This window comes from Pezoporus wallicus, unplaced genomic scaffold (genome assembly GCF_028554395.1).
Source record: "Pezoporus wallicus isolate ANWC-B61680 ecotype Strahan unplaced genomic scaffold, APGP_CSIRO_Pwel_v1 contig_8272, whole genome shotgun sequence".
In the NCBI taxonomy this organism is placed as follows: domain Eukaryota; kingdom Metazoa; phylum Chordata; class Aves; order Psittaciformes; family Psittacidae; genus Pezoporus; species Pezoporus wallicus.
Window position 1 is genome coordinate 131,306 of NW_026637305.1, and position 22,348 is coordinate 153,653.

At 39.8% G+C, this 22,348-nt stretch overlaps 1 long non-coding RNA gene across 1 annotated transcript; it reads right to left on the reverse strand.

Moving 5' to 3' along the window:
* Positions 1-18,989: 18,989 nt before the first annotated feature.
* Positions 18,990-21,281, reverse strand: LOC130596776 (uncharacterized). Its single transcript, XR_008971609.1, has 3 exons — positions 21,156-21,281; positions 19,518-19,634; positions 18,990-19,271 (listed from the first exon to the last, which is right to left on the reverse strand). It is a non-coding gene; the product is annotated as an uncharacterized LOC130596776 (long non-coding RNA).
* Between the last annotated feature and the right edge of the window lie 1,067 nt (positions 21,282-22,348).

Consider the following 22,348-nt stretch of genomic DNA (forward strand, 5'->3'; position numbering starts at 1 on the left):
CAGTCTGTGAGATGTCTCATTTCCCTAAAAAAAAAAAAAAAAGGGGGGGGGGGGAATGCTGGTATCCCCTTCTGTCCATTTCTCCAGACCCAGTCTAGTACATTACCTAGGATCGTGTTCTATCACTGCCACCAGTTACTGCTTATTATCTGTTTGCCTACAGAAGAACAGAGATTGGAACTATTCCCTTCCCAAATAGTACCAGCCAATGAATTCATTACTTCCATGAATCCTGAATGAAGTACTAATGCCATCCTCCTCATGTCCTCAGTGTTGCCTCATCACCACTTGGAGTTGGCCAGCGTTCTCTCAGTTACTCAAAGCCACTTTGTGCCAGAGAAGGGTAAAGTTTTAAGAGCAATGGTACAGAAAAAGGGAATACATGAGATTATGACAAATTTCTACTCAAAATGTGTAATTCCTACTCACTTTATTTCTAAATTTAGCATAGTTTATTAGAAAGGCAGATCATAAAACCTTTTTCCCACTAACAATATACAAAAACCAAACCCCCAAATAATCAGAGAACGAAATAAACCAGTATGAGTATGCCATGAGCTGTGGCCTTTTTTCTAGAAATAATAGCATAGAACTTATTTTGGCAAAAAAGATCTATTCACCTTCAGCCAAAAATATTTAATGTCACTGAAGCTGACAGAACTGCTCAGCATCATTACATTCACTTTTAATCACCACTCTCCAAGCTTTACTACATCTTCTACTCTATTGGCTTATGGCCATTTCAAATGTTATGTCCTTGAATAACAATTTTCTGCTTTCCCATTTCTTCCCTCATGCACAATAAAGGGTATCAAAGCATTAAGTGCACAGAAATTTAGCTGCATAATCCCCATTGATACTATTAGAGTCAAAATATGAGTCAAAATCCAAACCACAATATACCTGATTTTTTCTTCTGACATATATAATATATATATGTAGCATACACTACACTGGGAAAGAGGTCTTTTTATCCAGAACGTTCCCTACATATGATAAAGGGAAGCTCTATGTGCACATAATGCACTTTGTCTCTAATGTAAGTGTTTGGTTGGGGATTTTTTAAATTACATTAAATCAAATAGTATTATTTCTGAAGGAATTCATTGTCAGCTAGTAAAAAAATTAATTGTAAAATAAGCTTATTATTAAATTCCATATATATTTACAAAAAAAAACAAGTTCTTCAAAATAATAACCTGGAAGTATTCTGGATTTATACCAAGGATGCCATTGTGTCTCAAGGTTAAAACATGCACTTGATATAATGGACTGTCATGGTTTAAGCCCAACCAGTAACTCAGAACCACATAGCTGCTCGCTCACTCCCCCCCTCCCCCCTTTTTACTCCCTCCCAGAGGGATGGGGAGGAGAATAGAAAGACTAACTCCCACAGGTTGAGATAAGAACAGTCCAGTAACTAAGATATAACACAAAACCATTACTGCTACCACCAATAATAATAATGATAAGGGAAATAACAAGGGGAGAGAATACAACCGCTCACCACCCACCGACTAAGCCAGACCCAAGCAGTGATCTAGCCCTTCCGGGTAATGCCCCCAGTTTATATACTGAGCATGACGTGCTGTGGTATGGAATACATCTTTGATTAGTTTGCGTCAGGTGTCCTGTCTCTGCTTCCTCCGGACTTCCCTCCTCCCTGGCAGAGCTTGAGACTCAAAAAGTGCTTAGTTGGAGTAAACATTACTGAGCAACAACTAAAAACATTGGTGTTATCAGTGTTGTTCTGAGGCAGAAAGTCAAAAACACAGCACTGGAACACAAGAGAAAAATGTCTGCTATGGCTGAACCCAGGACAGGGACTTACAGGAAATTAGTCCTTACTGAGCCTCTTTAAACAAGTGTAGCAACCTTTTGTGCATCTAGAGTCAAAACCAGTGTCATAAGAGAACACAGTAGGGCCAATCTTGAAATTTGTTGGTGCACCTTTTTTCAGACATCAGAGAAGCAGTCTTGATAATAACTTTTCTTAAGGCTTCCCACATCTGTTTTATAGTATCTGGGCTCCACTGAGGCTCTGAAATATTAATGGAAGTTTCGCGGAATGCCAAGCTAAATATTTTTTGCTAAATATGTGAAGCACTGGAAATCAATAGATTCAAGCTTCCCATTAGCTAGAAAATCAATGGATTCCAAGCCTGCAAAAACAAATAACTCGCTTGCTAATCTTTAAAAATGTCTTCACTGTAGAAAACCTTTATATATTCATGATATATTGTAAAGATTTTTAATTATACCTGTGACCATCATAATTAAAATGCCTCATTATATGATTATACAGGTTCCTATTCATTATGAAAATACAATTAAGAAAACAAAAGAAAGAATATCATCACATACACCTTCCAAAATTATGGAAAATAAGTACCAGTAAGGCCTAACTGCGCCGGCTTTTCTTGCATAAGAAGTCTCACAGCACAGAAGCACAAGTGTCAGAACAAAACAGGCATTAGCTATGACAATCTCTGGGGCTCTCTATGTACTACGTACCAGTGAAGTTCAACTGAACATCACTGTATGGTTCTTCTATTACACTCCTGCTTGGTACCATCTTGCTAATTGTTTTCCTTCAGCATTTTACCAGGTACTTTCTTGACTTAGTGATTTAGTAGAAGATCTGGGCAAAACAATTTCTGTTGACAATAACTGCTACATCCTGCCAGCAGGTCTGTAGACATACACCGTTATTTGCTCAGTTATCCAGAAGATTTTCATTCTGGTTTTGAAAAAAATCAAAACCCCCCAAACAAATACAAACAAAAACAAGCAAACAAACAAATGAAAAACCCAAACAACTTTTGTCTTTCAACTCTGAGTTTTCAATTTTGGCAACAGAAAGGCTGTTTTATGCTATAATGCTGTTTCTGCTACCTAATGGAATATTGATCTCCCTAAACAAGTGTAGAGAAGCCATCAGTACACTACAAACAAGAAAAATACGTAAGAAACCGTCTCCTTACTCTTTTCATACATAATTGGAACAAATACAAATGGACTGAAACCAACAAGGCAGAAATTTTTGCATACTAAACATTGTTTGTGGGGTCTCCACACTGAGGCAAAGTTTTGGCATGCATTAGCTTGTCATGATATTGAGATACCTGCTGTAAGAGTTTACTCGTGCTAGACTTGCAGGCTTAAGCTCCCAGACTATGGGACTAAGTAAATAGACAGTTTAATCTATGGTGCAATGTTTCTGGTATGCATTTATGAGTTTCCTGTGTTTCATTTCCATAATAAAAATAAAGGAGTGTATAGTATGCATCCAACCAGGAATTTGAAGGTGTCTCTGCGCCTGCAGAAACAGCCTCCAGTAGGCACAAGCTAGAGTTAGGTGGGATGATGGGATGTGGGAAGACACAGTACAGGAAAGGCTTACCTGCTTATAATAAGTCTGTATTCATTGATATTACAAAATTAAACCCTTGGACATTTGTGTCAGAGTATGAGAATATTTAAAATAACTACTGTTGTTAAGCTCTAAACATGGCTGCTGGCTGGAGCATTAAAGACTACTTTTCACTTGTGTTGACTGAGAGGTCTTCAGCCATTAAAAAAAATCCCAGCCTTCATTTTCTTAATTCTGATCAAATAAGAATGAAAAAACACAAATAGCAGCTTTGCCCAAGTCATTAAGCTCTGCTCTAGGAAGTCCTCTAGAGTAGGTTCAAGATTCCCTTTCTTGGCCTGTCAGCTCACTTTTGTGTTTCCTGTGAACATATATACATTGGATCTTACAATGCTGATCACCTGTGAGAAGTAACCTATCTTACTGTTGGGGCTTTCACTCACAGCAGCAGTTCCTGATATGATGTTTACTAATTTAGATGTGCTTTATGCAAGTAAAACAATAAAATGTTGCATATTAAGAAATCATATTAATTTATTTCTAAATTGCCTCAACTGTGTTACCTTCAATACCTAACATCCAATCCTGCAATACTACAGATAAAAGCAATCAAGTTATAATGAACTCCTCTGTGTCATCATTCTTGTCCTCCTTCTGTTGATGTTGGCCAGAGGGGCACAGAAATTAGCCCTAGTTGGGATCATTTTACTGCTTGACCAGGCCAGCACCAATGGTGCTTCTCTGCATTAAAAACCAGCCAGGGATGGTTCACTTGGCTTTGGATGCACTTACTTGTAGTCCTCAGCTCCCTTGGACTTCTAAATTAGCAGAAGTTGCATAAGCTTTTATGAGTCTTTGCAAATGCAGTGTAAGCACTGAGATGCTTTCCCCCTCTTTCCATATTTACTGTTCCTAACTTCATCAAGGTAATGATTATTTGCTCAAAATGCTGTGTGTGTAAGGGAGACACACAAAACAACTGTGTCCACTGCATAACAGAGAGAGGAATTCCCACTTTGAGTTCAATTCAAGTATTACTGGTTACTCTTCAGAACTATTCATAAATTAAACTTTCTTGTAAGCCTCCTTTACCTAATGACTGAGTAATGTCAATTTAGCTGAAGTGGAAGATTTAAATGCCAAGGGAAATACACAGCAAATGAATGGATACAAAATGAATCATTAGAGTCAGGACTATTAAAATCAATTCATTATGTTAACACTTTTAAAATGTTACCAGCAAGAGGACTAACCCCTTTGTTAGGAGCATTCACAGGTGAGAATCATCCACAGAAAATAAATGCGGAAAAAAATTTCACAATAACTGTACTACAAAATGTGATTCCAATATCAACAAGAGGGCTCCTGGCTTTTTTCCCTTATGTCTGGAAAAGAAACTGAGAATGAGATACCACTGAGAGCTGGGATCAAATCATGCAAGGAAATGCAAAGACTAAGAGAGAATAAAAGCTCTTAATTGAGTTCATATCACACAGTCAAAGGGAGGAAGAAATGGAAACCAGCAGCTGAAGAACATCAATCATAATGGTGTCTATTTTTTTCTTGTTTTGTCTTGCTCCTTTGTAAGTTCTGCCACAATCCATGTGTATTCTGTCCCTCATATCTACAGGCCCAAAGCTCTAGGTTAATTACAAGAAGCTGAAAACAATATCCTTCCTGAACAGAATACATTTTAAAATAAGAACAGACAACTACCTGCTGGTCAGCCACTTACATCTGTTTCGTCCAGTTTTTCCTATACATTACCCCATTGTTCCAATATAAAGGACTTTGTGTCATATTAAAGGGCTGCAAGATCATTTTGATATTCTTCAGCTGAATGATTTACAACAGAAGATGCAGGAAAGAGATCACCTTATCTCTGCTGAGTGCAGAACTGAATGAAATTAATTTCTGATTTTTTGCTTCTAATCAGATGACTGCAAATCAGCACAAAACCTTCCAGTCCCTGGGGTATTTTCAATATGGCAAATATGATTTTAATATTATTTGATCAAAAGAGGAAGCAGTAGCTGTTTCAAATTGCCTTTTAATTCTTATACGTCTGTGATGGGCAATAAAGCAGAATAATCTCAAAAAGACAAAAGAGAAAAATTCCTTCGGATTCTACCTGGATATCAATTTACATATGACAAGTTGATATAATGCATTTTCACAGAAGATCCATCTGATGAAGAGGCAAAGAAAACTATTCAAGAACAATGAAGAAATAAATGGTAAAAAGTAAGAAGAATATTTCTCAGGAATGGAAATATTGACAAGTGGAAATAGCATACACAGCTCTCATCCAGAAAGCAGAGACACATGGTTAATTTTAATTTTAACCTCATTTGAGACTGGAGCATGTGATTCACTGCCCCATTTAGCTCAGAATTAAAATTAAGCATGTGCTTAAGTGCTTTGCTGGACTGAGGCCATATCTAAGAGTACACTAGTAATGAATTCCTATTGCAATAGGTTATTTCAGAATTGAAAAGTCAAAGCTGTAAGACAAAATACATGGAATTTGTTTAATTTATTTATTTTTCATGTGGGAATGCATTGGTATCATGAAAAGCTACAGCAGTTATATAGTTCCTTTTGAAAAACAAAGTCAAAACAAACAAAAATTCCCAGAAAACTTAGCAGAAGTAATTAATCTAGAAAATTCACAGAACATAGCAAAAGAAAAACTGCTTTTCAAGATTGGTTACACTATCCTATGTGCCTGTGTGCATTGTGACGACCAGCTTTATGTATTTTTTCCCCATTCCACAGTATATGGTTCGCAATCTACATGGTAGGGAGATAAAGCTGAGAAAGAAGCTGCTATGAATATGCCAAAGCAGCGATTTGGACCAGTTTCTGGCTGACTTATCTCCTGGTTATCTTTAGCCATAGCCTGAGTAGAGATATATCCCTCCACATGCCCAGGGAAATGTAATTTCTAATGTCACCTCTCAAGCACTGGAGCCAAAATGCCTTTCAGTGCCTAATAAATTCTCCAGGTGAATGCAGAAAAAACAGCCACAATTCTGTCTTTTCCTTACTCTAAGTGATTTGTTACCTGTGAGCGCAGAACAGGACAGGCACAGCAGCAGCAACTAAGGGAAGGATACGTGCCCACCACAGTTCTGGGTACCCACACTCTTCCGTTGCAGCACTGTAACTCCTCTTCAGGTCTTAAGGAGCTCTGGAGTTACCCAATATAGAGAACTGTGGCTCGCCACAAGATTTAAAGTGGGCACACTAGACAAGTACACCTCTTTTTACCATCTTGTCTCTCCTGTTTTGCTTCAGAGAGGCAAGGACAACCTACTACACTGAATATTTTATTAATGTTACAATAGGCCACTAACTCCACTGGCATGTTGTACAATGTACATAAACAGACTAAGCTTGGGTTTCAGAATGAGAAGTACTATACTTGTCTCAGAGGACTATTTCTTTCCTCAAGAAAATCAGAGAAAACAAAAGGAAAAGAGAGCATCTGTGATGCTCTCTCTAGCCAGAACTGCTAGAGAGAGTATCTTAAGGTCAGCCAGGACTTTCAATTTGAGTAGTCATCTCAACTTTTGAGTTCTACATTTCACACTAATTGAGCCCAAGAAAGTTCTGGCCTGACAGGGATTCCTGAGCCTGGTCATATTCAACTGTAGAAATATGACATTGATACGGTGTTAAGTGCTTGTCTGTAGTCCCAAAGAGGAAAGAATCTTGAGTTCCCAAGAAAGAAGTTAAAGAAAAGGAATTAAAAAGACTACGTGAAAGAAATACTAAACTTTCTTTCTCTTTAAGGGCCATGATTTTGTCCTAGAATTTCTATATAATAAATTATGTCTCTGGGAAATATGTGGTATGAAAAGAATCTCAACCATTATTGCAAGTGAAATGGCAGAGATTTATCATCTGTCACTAAGCTCTTCTACCACCTCCCAGCAGACCTGCCTGTCTGCAGACTTTAAACTCATCAACTTCTTCCACAAAACATATACACAACTGTAACTTATCATTAACAACATCTGTTTACAGGCATTTGACTGTAAATGAGGCACAATTCTGTGCTTTACTGACCACAGGTCTGTGGAAACAGACAGTTGAAACCTTTCTAAGATGTTTATCTATATTGTCCATGAGAGCTGCATACTCTGAAAGCCAGACACTTTATGTTGTCACCCTCTCTTCAATACTTTGCAGGGTCTTATTCTCTCCTCCTCCTTGCTCACACAAATACAAGAGAACACTGTCAGTCTTGCTGAAACATCAGCACCTCTATTGACAAGGAGAGGGCTTTGATCATGCTAATACTTCACAAGGCTCATTCTTAACAGAACAACTGATTGTCTGTCCTTTCAGTTTAGAGTTTCAGTTTACAAGGAAGCTGTATGTTAGGGGCTCACAGGCTATAACCATGCATCTGTCCCGGGACTGAAGAAATAAAGACACTTCCTCCCATTGAAAGGAAGGCTTGGAGAGGTCCTCTTGCTACCTCATCTTCATCCCATGATGCAATTGGCCAGTGGCCTGCTTCACCAGGACAACTTTGTATTCCAGGCTACCTGGATGCACTCCTGCAACTGCCATTTGTTCCCTCAACAGTAACAGAAACCTGTAACTCTCACATAGTACTTACTACTTGTAGTTCTTAGCTACTCTGTCACAGAGGAAATGGGTGTACTTAATCTTATTTTAGATGTAAGGAAGCTGTGTAATAGAGATGAGTCATTTAAGGTATCTTAGAGATGACAGGCAGGGCCAGGGAGACACCTCAATGCTTTATCAGCAAGGTTATGCTGAAAGAATTTGGTGTGTATGTATCTCTGAGTAAAAGTTTTACCTATCAGCAAATATCAGGATAAAAGTATTAGCATTACTTAATACCAACAGCAGCAGGATTCCCATTCACATTACTGCTCCTGTGGTTTAGTCCTTGAGTTGTTCTCACATTGAGAACATCCTCTGAAGGGTCACACTGCACAGCCTGCAGAAGGACTGGATCTGTCTGGACTGGAAGTGGTTGCACAAAAACGCAGGACTGGAGCCCTGGTTCTGCTCATCTACAGTGCCAGCTGGAACTGCCTCTTGAGCACAGGAGGGGAATGCTCAACTTGCCCCTTTGCCTTCCCACACTCATGCAACATAGGCGAGATGAAAAGAGGGTTAAAAACCCTCATTAAAGGCCAGTTGCATTCCTGCAGCAATGTTACTATACAGAGTTACAAAGCCCGATGCCAGCAGACTTCTAGAAAGAAAAACACCTGTTTACAGAAATCAGCTGGATTTCCTTATCAATATGGGACATTGTCAGATAGCTCTTTGTTAGTATCTGCTGTCTCACAGTTTCCCTTTCAAAGGCTTCTATTGAAAAAGACAACAGCTAAATACCGCACATGACCCAACACCAGGGCTGTAAAGAAAAACAAATGTGGATTCTTTTATAATGCATTCTTTTACCAAGCAATTATGCTATTGCATGTTTGTTGATGGACTACTCAGTGAGGAACTAGTTGCGCATATTAATAGGCAGGGAGAAAATTTACTTGTGAAATTTTTTTTGATGCCTTTATTTTTTTTCCTATAGAAAGGAGTTCTCTGCAAAAGTGGAGGTGTTACTGTACTTTTGTGTAAGCATCTCTTATAGTCCAGAGTAGATTTTTTTGATCACAATAAGGGGAAAAGAAGGAAAACATTCCTACTCAAAAATGAGCAGGAATCTCATGCAACTGTCCTTGCCTAACCTACAGCTTTAGCTTCTCTTGTTAAGCTGTCCTGTTTTAAATGCTCATTAGGCCAGAAACAGTGGTCATTCTATGCCTGGCATTCAGGGTACTCATCTGTCATGAGGACACTTTATCTTCATGAAAATTTCTCCTAAAATTCTCACCAGTCCTAAAATTAGACATCTCAGCTGGAGAGAAAGTAAGATTTTCTTATTCCAGTGGAAATTATAGTTTGTGAGAAATTATTTCAGGGGAGCTCCTGCCCCTCTCATAAAGATTCCTGCATTCTGGAAAAGAATTCCCTAGTTAAAATTCCTCCTTGGAATTTCTGGTAGTTGTCTTCCAATCAACATATCTTCCAACCTCTTTCTCATTGTCTCTCTCTCTCCAAACAACCATACATATTTCTGTTTATCTGCTTCCCTCTTTCTAGCTGTGCTGAAATTTCTTATCTTCTACTCTCTCTCCTCCCATCTGCACCATTTCATCAAAGCACTTACACATATGCACAAGCAATAGCCTACCAGCACATGTGCTTAAGTGCCATGACTAGGAGAATGGAGTACTGAACTGAGGCGCAGGACAGAATCTGACTCTCATAAATCTCTTTTTGTACTAATTTGTTAGTCCCCAGGAACCTCCTAAGATTCCAAATGTGCTTCAGAAACACCTGTTGAGATCCCAAGGAAACAGTATGGACTTCTTCAACCTCCAGGCTTTACTCTAAGGAATTAATGAAGTGAAAACACTTGCACTGCTCATGGAAGTTGCTGAGTTTTCTTCCCCGTCCACCAGATGTGATTAATTTATGAGAAAACTGTGTCACAAACTAAATTTTAGATTTTTCAATCATATGGTTTAAGCTTTACAGTATTGTATGGTCCAGATGCTATTTTAAATGTACAATGAAACACTGTATTTGTGTACAAATTGTGAAACAAATGAGGTCATGAGGGACCTGTCCTTTGGCAGTCTCATACCTTTCTGTGAATTGTGCTTTCTGTTTTGAAGACTGCCTGGACCTGATCACCACGATAGATAAATCACCGCAGCCTGCAGAAGTTAATACCATTAACTCTTGGTTTAAGCTCACCTGAGAATTTGGCTCTTGGAAGCTACTTTGCTTATGATTAAATACATTCCTTCCATCTGACACACCAGTCTTAATACCCATATCTTGAAAAATAATGTAATTGAGTAGTTAACATTTGCAAAGGCTTGAGAAGGTGGGGATTGAGATAGGAAATGCAGAACTATGCATAAAAAACCAACAATGTCCCACTCTAAAATTTCTCCTATACTGGACTGATCTCCTCTGTACAGCATTATCTGACTTAAATGCACATATGCTGGTTTTGTGATTTGTAAACATGAATTAATATTCAACATACAAATCAGAAAACAATTATATAGCTAAGCCCCATTTATAGTTAGGCCACTGGCATAGAAACAGTAGAGAGAGGCAAATGACATGCAAAATAATGCTGTGGGCAAAGCAAACTTGAACAATCTGAAAAGGGAGAAGAAAAGAGATAATTGTCTAAATGGAACATAACAGCCATTCATTAAACGTTCACAGCTTGATCTACACCCCACTGAAGTTAATGGAAAGATCCCCCTCAACTTCAGTGAATTTTGAAGTAAGCTTTTAAATATTAGGAATAAGAATATTACCTAGAATATTAGATAGGAATAAGAATATTAGATGTTTTCTTAATTATTTTTTATGGATTTTAGGGTTAGTGTTGGTTTGTTTGTTGGTTGGGGGGGAAGGGAAGATGGTTTGGTGGGGTTTTTAGCATTTCACACTCAAACTCTGCAATAGAAAGGTCATGAAGTAGCAACTCTTTCCTGTCATTTCCTTCTGTAGCTACCATCAGCACTGCCTAACTCCAGGACTCTGACAGTACTTATCAGGAGAGTTAGAGTCTTAAAAAAACAAAAACAACCAACCCAGGATTTCTGATCTCAGTTCAAGAAGGACAGAGACCTGCTGGAGAGAGTCCAGCGCAGGGCAACTAAGATGATTAAAGGAGTGGAGCATCTCCTTTATGAGGAAAGACTGAGGGAGCTGGGTCTCTATAGTTTGCAGAAGAGGAGACTGAGGGGTGACCTTATTAGCGTATATAAATATATAAAGGGGGAGTGTCACGAGGATGGAGCCAGGCTCTACTCAGTGGCAAACAATGATAGGACAAGGGGTAATGGGTACAAACTGGAACACAAGAGGTTCCACTTAAACTTGAGAAGAAACTTCTTCTCAGTGAGGGTGACAGAACACTGAAACAGGCTGCCCAGGAAGGTTGTGGAGTCTCCTTCTCTGGAGACATTCAAAACCCGCCTGGACACATTCCTGTGTAACATTATCTAGGTGTTCCTGCTCCGGCAGAGGGATTGGACTAGATGATCTTTTGAGGTCCCTTCCAAGCTCTAGCATACTGTGATACTTTAGCAAGTAGCTGAAAGCAGACACAATTAAGTAGTTGCCCTCAGAAAGGCAAGTGGTATTTACCAGTTACTTCAGACAAATTTGACTGCACATGACTAGCATCTCAGGGGCACTGGGTTCCAATACCTTGGAAAACTCACAAAATTAAGATTTCATGTAAAACCCAAAGTGTTGTAATTGAAGTAATAGCTAAGAGACTTTTATAAGCACAAGCCAGAAAGGTATCTTTCTACTTTTCATGTCAGAGAAATGGGTTGATTGGTGAAATTACAATTCCTATCATCCTGGGATGAGTATGTAAAACCTGGTTATTATTTACACTCTTTTGGATGAAATTTTCCTCCCAGTCTTTAGATTAAACTTGGGTGGAATATGACTCCAGGTCTCTCTCTACAAAGCAATATATGTTTGCTAACTATTAAGAAGAAATAGATAAGCCATATCCAGAGCAGGCCACTGGAGACTAAATCATCCAGAGCATTCACCAGGTACTCCCAGACTAAGAACCAGACATTTCAAATGGCTGCACTGCACTTTGCAGTGAAAAACTGTATGTGCTGTTTTAGCAACATTTATAGTAGGAACAACTGATCTATGGGGGGGGAAACCACTTTAAAATAGTTCTAATTACATGCAGCCCTGTCATGTTGTTAAATGAGGACCACTGCTGTTTTATGAATAATTGCATAATTCATTGTCAGTAAATTATATTAAGAATTGGGAATAGGCTCTGTACTGCAATGCAGAAGGTTTTCCCTTCCCTCCTGCCTTCTTATAATACATTCAGACTATTGTAATCACAGAACATAATTGCGGTTATACTCAAAGACAAGAAACTTAGAACATACAAACAACAGTGTTTCATTTCCCACCAGATTGTGACTTATACTTAAGTAATGAAAGTAGCTGAGTTAGTAAGAACGGAGACTCTTTCCAATCAATGAACCATATGAGATGCTTTACCAGCACGAGGCTGTACAAAGTAATGGCAAAGTTTCTTTTAAACATTTTTAGGTTGATGCCAAGAACCCCCCAAATGTTTTACTCCTGAATAAGAATCTTGTATCACAGTATCCTGGAAAACAAGCCATCCCAAATCTAGCACAACCACAAAGCAGAATTTCAATTAAAATATAAAAACTGACAGAAATGTTGAATTCTCCATTCCGTGCCGTGCTATTTCAGAGCCTTACTCCAGAAGTCAGCCTTCTGTTCCCTGTTGCACTGATTCTTCTCACCTCTGCAGATCTTTTAACTCATCTAATCCGAAGCTTGTTTCTCAAGTATAAAATCGACTTGCCAATACAGATTCTCCATACCAATGCAGAAAAACAGTCCTTTAAATGAATTCAGCATAATGCTCTCCTTCTGTATCTACACTATCAACTTTAACAAATGTCTCCCGGCAGGGGAGGTTTAGTTTGGATATTAGGAAAAATTTCTTCACCGAAAGAGCTGTCAGCATTGGAACAGAATGCCTGCAGAAGCGCTTTATTCACCACCCCTGGAGGGATTTAAAAGACGTAGATTTAAATTAAGACGCACATGGTTTAGTGGTGGACCTGGCCGTGCTAGGTTAATGGAATGTCTCAAGGTCTTTTCCATACTAGACTGTTCTATGATTCTAAGGCTGGGGCACCATTATAAACTTGTAGCCTGACTGCTTGTTTAACTCATGTTGCAGCAATACCCCACCCAACAATTCTCCCTCAATCTTGTATCTTGTGCCTGAGGTGCAACACATCACTTATGATGCATCTAGTATTCAGTCTTAAGTCATTAAAGGCTTTACCCATTCCTACGGTAGACTGTTATGACAACTAACTCTTCTGATTCAGGAAGAAAATTAGAAGCAGTCCATGGAACCAGGTTCATGTAACAACCACTACACACATGGCTTTGACCCAGTTCATGCCATCCTGCTTTCTACTGTGCCATGCCATTGGTATTTTGTATTTTGCATGTCTGTGCACAAATGTTACTAAGATTAGATTTCACTAGAGCAATTACACTAATTAATCAAGTTTAACTGAAAAAATTTTCTCACATATCAGAAATCTGCACTTTTTACAATCTTTGCCTCCAGTAGTCCAATCACTAGTCTATAACATGTTGCTGCTCAAATCAGAGGATTATGTCAGATAAATATAGATTTATATCAAAGCCCACAAAATTTGGATAGACATTTCTTTCATATTATAACCTACAGGGTTGTTCCTATATACACTAGCTACCTAAAAAGGCCATTATTTACCCAGACAAATATCTAATACTTACAGCAGCTGCCTGAAAATACCATTTTGGTTTTGGATGTATTTCTCTGGTATACAGCCAAGGAGGAAAACTCAAGCACAGAGCAGATGAGCAATACGAAGAGTTAAGGGGAAGGTGGTCTTTGATTAAGGAGATAACACAGTCTGTACCAAAGACAACAAATTTGGAAAACAGAATCTTTGAATTCTCTTCTTGACCCTGATCCCAGCCTACACTGTAAGCATACCCCCAACTCCGTTTCACCTCTGTATCTTTTCTCACCTTGCTTTGCTCACTGTAACCACCCAGGGGTTCTCTCCTGCTTTCTGTTACACTCTGTTTAACAGAGCAATACTGCAGTGCTGCTACAACTATAAAATGCCTGGAAGGCTTTCTCTGACAGAATTTTTTAGTAACATAAGATAAGCTATGACTTTGTTATTTGCATTTAGTACACACGCATTCTATAAAAAGGATACTGGAGGGTTTTTCTATGGAAGACACCGAATTTCTTTATGGAAAGAAAAAAAAAAACCTCAGATACTGAGTTCACTGAAGTCCTGAGTAACCTGCTGTGTAAATCAGAGGATTACATGCACACTGTTCTCTAGGGCCATTTCTGTGGAAGGCATTCTAAGCTTCCAGAGACTACAATGAAGAAAGTTCATAGGCTGGTCAAAATAGTCACCAAAACTGAGGAAAGCTCTTGCATTTATAGTATAGTTCAGGAAAACCTAGAAATTGGTCATAGCATTATTGTCTGCTACTAACCTATTGCTACTAACCTATTGTCTGCTACATACATATTACTGTCTGCTACTAACTTCACAGTTCCTGGGACACTAGCAAAAAGATTCACTTAAATACATAGGGTTCTGTCTTGGGTTCAGCCATAGCAGTTATTTTTCTCCTTCTTAGTAGCTGGTGCAGTGCTGTGGTTTTGACTTTCAGCCTGAAAGGGAGCAATGCTGATAACACACTAGTGGTTTTAGTTGTTGCTAAGTAATGTTAACTCTGATCAAGGACTTTCTCAGTCTCAAGCTCTGCCAGGGAGGAGGGGAAGCCGGGAGGAAGCAGAGACAGGACACCTGACCCAAACTGACCAAAGAGGTATTCCATACCACAGCACGTCATGCCCAGTATATAAACTGGGGGCAGTTACCTGGAAGGGCTAGATCACTGCTCAGGTCAGGCTGGGTATCGGTCAACGGGTGGTGAGCGGTTGTATTCTCTTCCCTTGTTATTTCCGTCACTGTTATTTTTATTGGTGGCAGCAGCAGTGATTTGTGTTATACCTTAGTTACTGGACTGTTCTTATCTCAACCCGTGGGAGCTACATTCTTTCGATTCTTCTCCCCATCCCTCTGGGAGAGGGGGGAGGAAGAAGGAAGGGAGTGAGTGAGTGGCTGCATTGTTCTGAGTTACCACCTGGGCTACGGGTTCCACAACAGGTTCTCAACAACATCAACACAATTTTAACACAGCTTGAGCGAAGCTCCATGGTCTTCCCATAATGCTAAATTCAGTAAGCATCTCTGAGTGGGTCACTTTGTCCATAATGTGGTGGACAGTTTCTGCAGGCTGTCTGCTGCCTGCTATATAAGATGCATTTACCTGGTGAGAAATGCATTTATCTGGTGAGAAATGAAGGAGGATCATGAGGTGACAGAAGATAACATGACAGTTACACTTCACTGCTGCAAACATCTTTTTGGCAACCTAGGAACAAGGTGCAGACCTTTTGTCAATCAGTTTTCCCTTTAAGACACAGATCAAAGAAAACATTGCACCACATTCTTTCCTTTCCCTTTGTTTTTTGTCTTTCATCCATTTTGAAATCTGTATAGGGATAAGAAGCAGGTTTCTACTTAAATGACAATGTCTGTGTGACTTGAGAACCAGTTTTGCATTTTCAAGTGGTGTGTCTGGTTAGCAGCTCAGCCACTTTCCACCGAGGAACCCACTACAGTGCCTGTGGTGTGGTAAATTGCCTCTGAATACTCTGCTCGCTGCTGCTTTCCTTTATTAGTGGCCTGGCTGCTCCTGTCCAGCAGCACAGCCCCACCTCATTCTCAAGGTTGTTATTCTGAGAGCACTATTTTTCCTCTGTAAAGACTACTCAGCAATTTTTATGCATAAAATTCTCTGTGAAGAAGCATAACAAAAATCAAAGGCTTTTATATGATTAATAGAGCTGTCAGGACCTTTCTGAGATTTAACTTCCTCATTGTGAAAGTTCAGCTAACTAGTTTCAGAATAAAAACCCACATGTCAGGTTCCTGACGGCAGTTTCCTGTGGAAGTATCCACAGATGGAGCTTGGTGCAGGCTTCCCTGAGGGAGGAACATGGTCGCGGGCTCGGCGGGCTGTGGGGCCTTCCTTAGGGCACTGCAGCTGCAGTCCTTATGATGGGCCTTCCCTGAGCGGCTCTGACTGCGGGGCTCATCTCTGAGGGGTGTGGGAGCGGGCACAGAGTGCAGCCCTTCATCATGTGTCCAGTTCTAGGTTCCTCAGCACAATACAGACAAGGAGCTACTGGAAAGGGCCCAGCAGAGGCCACAAGGATAATTAGGGGTCTGAAGCAGCTCTCTTACAAGGAGAGATTGCAGGAGCTGGACCTGTTTAGTCTGGAGAAGAACAGACTGAGGGGATCTCATCAGTGCAGATCAGTATCTCAGAGGAAGGTGCCAGGAGGACGGTGCCAGACTCTTTTCAGTGGTGGCCAGCAACAGGATGAGGAGCAATGACCATAAACTAAACTACAAGTTTCACCTCAACATGAGGAAAAACTTTACATTGAGGGTGGCAGAGCACTGGAACAGGCTGCCCAGGGGGATTGTGGTATCTCCCTCTGCCTTGTCAGGGGGGCTGGGCTGGATGATCTCGACAGGTCCCTTGCATTCCTATGATTTTGTGATAAATCACATTATGGCAGTTGAAAGCAGGGCTGAAGTCATATGGATGCATAGGAGCTGAGGCAGAGTACAGCCACGAAGAGTGTTTACTATATTGAAGCACTATGAAAATCGTAGTATTCAATATAATATATATATATAAGTGTTTGAATTTTTTAATGCCAATAAAGTAGTTTGAATCACCAATCCAATTAAAAAAAAAAAAAAAAAAAGAAGGAACCATTCAGTGCAGACAGGCTGTATTACAGAGACATCACTGGCCAGGAGGCAAAGGCTATATCTGAGTGCTATTTGGAAAGGGATCCACAGTGTACCCTTACATATCTGAGCATTAGTCCTAAAGCAGGAGAAAGTCTGAATTGGTTATCAAATGATGAAGGAAAATTCAGAGTTAGCCTACCTCCTATGCTTTATAACATTTAAAATAGTTTTAATTTTTCATGTGAAGGCTCTTCTAGGTGTCGGAAACTCCAATGGTGGTAGAACAGGAGCAAAGCCCCTTTCTGGCTTGCCATCATAATCAGACTGTTTCTCCCTTCTCCCCAAGGCCCCAAAGCCACAGGTTCTTCCTTGGTTTTAAACGCAAAAAGCCAGGCAAAGTTGCCCATCTGTGTGGCACAAATTCTTCCATGAAAAGCAGTGGTCAGTTATGATAATTTGCTGCCCAGTGCTCAGCCCACACAGCCAGGTCTCTAGCAGCCTCTCCACTGATGTGCATGGAGCTGCACAGCAAACTGCTTCCTGAACACCTTTTCTGTATGAGATTGCTGCCAGTACTAGTCGTCATCTTTACCTACTCTCTCCACTTGCTGCGCGTCTGTCTTCTCGCTAGCAGAGGGTGATAAGTTATCTAACAAATCTGTATGTTCCTCTGTTGATCCCTATCCTGACCTAGCATTTAGGCACTGGCTCAATGAAACAAGACTGAGGTGTGTATGCAAAGATCTGCATGAAAGTGTATAGTCTGTGTTGCCTGCTTCCTTTTCCTAATTGCTGCAGTGTCTGCAGCAGTTCTGTCGAATAACAATAAGAATTCCCGTGATTTAAACTCCAACCAGTAATTTTTAAACCTTTAAAAAACCTATTTAATATTTTTTGCTTTGCCCAAAGGTATTCTGCGAGTCATCAGGCCTATACTACTTTTTCAAGTATATGCTTGCTATTATTTTTACCTAGATTTCAAACCACATCCTCAAATGCAAAGGTATGTAAATCAGCAGTTCTGCTAAGAGATTTACATACAAAGTTTAGGGTAACCTTCCCGGCATATTTTGCAGCCAATTCTCCACTGCCTGGCTAGAACTGGGAGCTTTCTTTTCTTTCATATAAAGCAGATAAATATATTAATTAAGCATTTAGCTTTAACACAGAGGTGTTAGAAATATCTGCAGAAAGAAGACCCAGATAATTGAAACTTCATAATAACATTCAGCTTAATGAAATGTTGATGTTGTAACAATAGGAAAACATTGCAGAGTATCCATATGACAACACTGAATAATCTGATATTATAGCATTAAAAAGCATCCACTTGATTAGAGGCCAGGAAAAAATTCCCTTGGAAACAAACTCTATGCTCAATAGGCTGTTCCCGCTGCTGGATAATGAAACTGCTGCATTAAAACTGCCCACAAAACAACAACATGGCACTAAGATATAAATATTTTTGCCAAGCACAAAAAAATCAGTGCTATCTAGAATAACCCACACTCTGAGACAGCATCCCCAGCTCATACATTCCTTCTCCATCCCCTTAGGAGATGGCAGCCTTCTCACTGAGCAATGCCAGAACACTAAAGCTAGCAGTGTTCATACCATGACTGTGTTTTGTACTACAGTCTAACCACAGTCTCAAACTTACTTGGTCATGGCTGCCTCTGAGCAACACAAGAGGAGAAGCAGAGGCAGAAAGATGAAGTTGCCCTCAGCAGCAGCAAAGTTCAGGTCATCTTGTCCTCTGCCCTTTCATCATCCTGCTGCTCCCCGTAGTTAACGCCAAGGCAGTAGAGCAGGCACAGCACTTACAGAATGTCCAAAAGAAGTTACATTAGAATGGTAATGCCATGTTTCTCCAGCTCATTTAAATAGCAAAGGACTTACAAATGTGTTTTTTTTCTCATCGTCTTTTTAATGTAAATCAAGAACAACTTCTCTAAATTAGATGTAGTTACACTGGTACAAAGCTAATCTTGAAGAACTGTGAAAACCACATGGTTATAATCCAAACAGAAATTTTGTGAAACCCTTGTCTTATTTTTAATTTGTATCTACTAGGCAAATCTCCTGCTAGGATAACAGCAGACAATTTGGAGGAAGAATTGACTCCCACCCAGACAGGACATAGGTAAGATCTCATCAGAGCATTCACAGAGCCAAAAAAAAGGCACAGAAAAAAGTGAAACAGAGTACTCAGCATGGCTTGTCCCTGTATATTTGCCTTATTAACATATAGACGTATCTCTCAGGCAGGTAGTTTATACAGAGGTTCATTATCTTACACAGTGCTCATAACTCCTTCTACTTTTATCTTAGACTATAAAAGCAGCTGCTCAGTGTTGATTCTAAAGCAGACGTAAAAAGTCTGTAGTGAGTATTTTTAAAATGTTTTCTAAAATAGCCACCAATTTTACTCCCAAAGGACTGTATTACCGCTGGGTTAAATTCAAGTCTATTTTGCATGAAGACAGCTCCCTTGAAATCAGTGGGATTGCATCCACTTAAGATATGGCTGATGTCCTCAAACCACAGCTCTGTAGTGCCATTTGCATCAGGAACAGAGTATGGCAAGAAGAATCACTCCATTTTACCTGTCCATTTTCCATTTCCTGAGCTTCATGAAGGCTTGCTAAAGTTGCTGTCCGATTCTCCTCCAGCTGTGGACATGGACTCCACATAGTGAACAGCCACCACAGACACACCAAGAGCTGAAGGCAGGAAGCGCCTTGTTTGCAGGTACAGAAAAGGGATACATGGAAGTCTCCTTCTTAGACAGTCACGTTTGAATCTGTATGTAATTTGATTCAGAGAGTGAGACTGACACAGTACAACTGGGATATTCAGTTGCTTAAATATAAGTGTCTGATACCATTTCAGATAACCTGTAGTAATGAGGGGGTTGGTTTCTATCAAGTCTTATATGTTGTATTAACCAGCTTCATTAGACAGCTTCCTGTAGGCAGCTAAATCCCACATTTCTTGACCACTTGTGACAATCTTTCCCATCTAAGAAGCTGTCCATCTGTTGTACAAAAACTGGGCGGGTCTAGTGCTGTACAACATGCATTTCACAACTTGGGGAAATAAACCTTGAAAACAGAATGGTGCAGTCTTCTAATGTTATTTGAAATAAGGAATGAAGAAAAATTATGAAAGAAAGATCAGTTTGGCTGCTTTGTTTTTTTCCTTTGTAGAAGTACTGGAGATTATATGTGAGGTAGATCTTTCAGACATGACTTACTTTCAAAACTAAGTTAGAAGAGTTTGTAGGGAAAATGTGGTTCCAAGCAAAACAAAATACATAGATAGACTAGGTAGTTTTGAGGGAATAAGGCAATAAATCAAATACCCATAAATAGCACTCAGAATCATGTACCATACAAAGTGACCTAAAGCAGTACAGAAAGAAAACACATTTGGAAAGCATAAAACTCAGAAACCAGACAATTTCAAGAGGGCAGAGAGTGCATAATTTATAAGTGAGGTAAAACTGCAGTGATAGCAATAAAGAATTGAAAAGTAGAAAACTAGAGTTTTTCATTTTTAAGTTTTCACATAAAATACAATAACTCTGCTGTCATCAGGGGTGTGGAGGATACAAGCAAGACAAGTGCACAGCCTTGTGCTGCCTGAAAGCAGCTTCTGGTGGGTACTCACTGATAAAAGCACAAGAGTAATGTAATGTCCAGTCCAGCAGCTAACTTTCCACTGAAGGTACTTCAGTCATTGTTAATCCTGACATTACCAATGTCATGTAGCTCTTATTTTATCTACCTCAAGTTGTTGCATACAATTTTGTCAAAGACATGGGCAAAAGAGCTGCTGGTTTTGAAAACAATGAAGTGCAACTCACATGATATTTTAATGGACAGCTCATTGCCTTCACAGTAATGTCCATGACAAGTGAAAGGCACAACAAATAAACCCCAGCAGTTTCTACCTGGTTTCATTCTTTTCCCTGTTCACACATTCCCCTCTTCACACAGCCCATACTAGTATTGCTTTCCAGTTTAGGGTGCAAGTATTTAAAACTTCCTGCTGTAGCTGATCTGTAGCACTTGACATTTTCAGGCTACTTTGGATGCATGTTTGACACGACTTTGAAATAGCAGTGTAATAGGGATGTGAAGAAATCAACTCAGCCTGACTCTACCACACCAATGGGGACAGCAGAAGGAAATAGAGTGAGAAAGTTCATGGTTGGAGATAAAGACAGGAAGATGGCTTACCAATTATTGTCAGAGGTGAAACATACTCTACTTGGGGAAAATTAATTTACTGCCAATTAGGATAGATTTAGGTAGCAAGAAAAGAAAAGACAGACTTCAAAGCAAGACCTTTCCTTCCTGGCTGGAAGTCAGGGTGGCGTCCACCACAGGACAGCCCCAGCCTCTCCTCAGAGACCCTTGAAGTCCTGCTGTCAACACCTTGCTTTTTATACCCAGCACAAAGGCATACCTCACAAGCCTTCTCAATCAGACACAGCAGGGGTTTGATTCTTTTTTTGCAGGTCACACCTGAACACAAAAACAATGCAGCAAGCCAACAGCAAGAAATTGCACCCAGGCACTGCACAAACTGCACTACATTCCTCAAGTTCCACTATAGGTCTTGAGTTGGAGCAAGTGAACCCCAGGATCCCAGCCTCCCACCACTGCTCCACAATTCTACAAACCTGAAAGAAGCAAAACTATTCCACAGTACACATCTGCAAAAATAACTGTCTTAACTAAAGCTTAGTGGATTTTTTTGTTGTTTTTTTTTTATTTTAAGCATAGTACAAAAGAGGCAGGATATTTCATGTGAGTCCAGGAGAGAAGTTCTCAACTCTCTACCTCCATTTAATACCTTTCAATATTAGCTTGACATTGACAATGCCAACCTAGCTGTGCACATCATTTGCAGTTAACAAAATGCTACTTTTCTTTGTAAGACACCTTTCAAGCTTTATCATCTTGGGGGGGAAAAAGAGCTTTTATACTAAGAGGGGAAATGGTGCTGGCTGGCAACCTAGTAATCACTGCCAGTATGAAAAATAGGAGGAAGCAAAAAAGCTATATTATCAGCAGTGTACAGAGGGGAAAAAAGCACAGCCATGACAGCATTTGAACTACTAGTAGTGCCTGTTTCAGGGAGAAGATGGAGCCTGGGATATCTATCAGTGAGTTTGTATGATTAACACAACTATAATTTGCTTTATAACACAACTGCAATTCATACAGGTTATCATGAGAAACCTCAAGCTAAGATTTGCTGTGTTACATACTCACAAACAAGGAAATGAAGGTAGCACTGAGAGTGTGGGCTTTGGTGCTCTGGGTTTCCCTCAACGCAAGGATTTCCTCCTCGCCCTGCTCCCATCTATGCATTGACTCCTTATAGCATTCAAAGCAGAGAGAAAGATTACAATGAGATAGAGGTA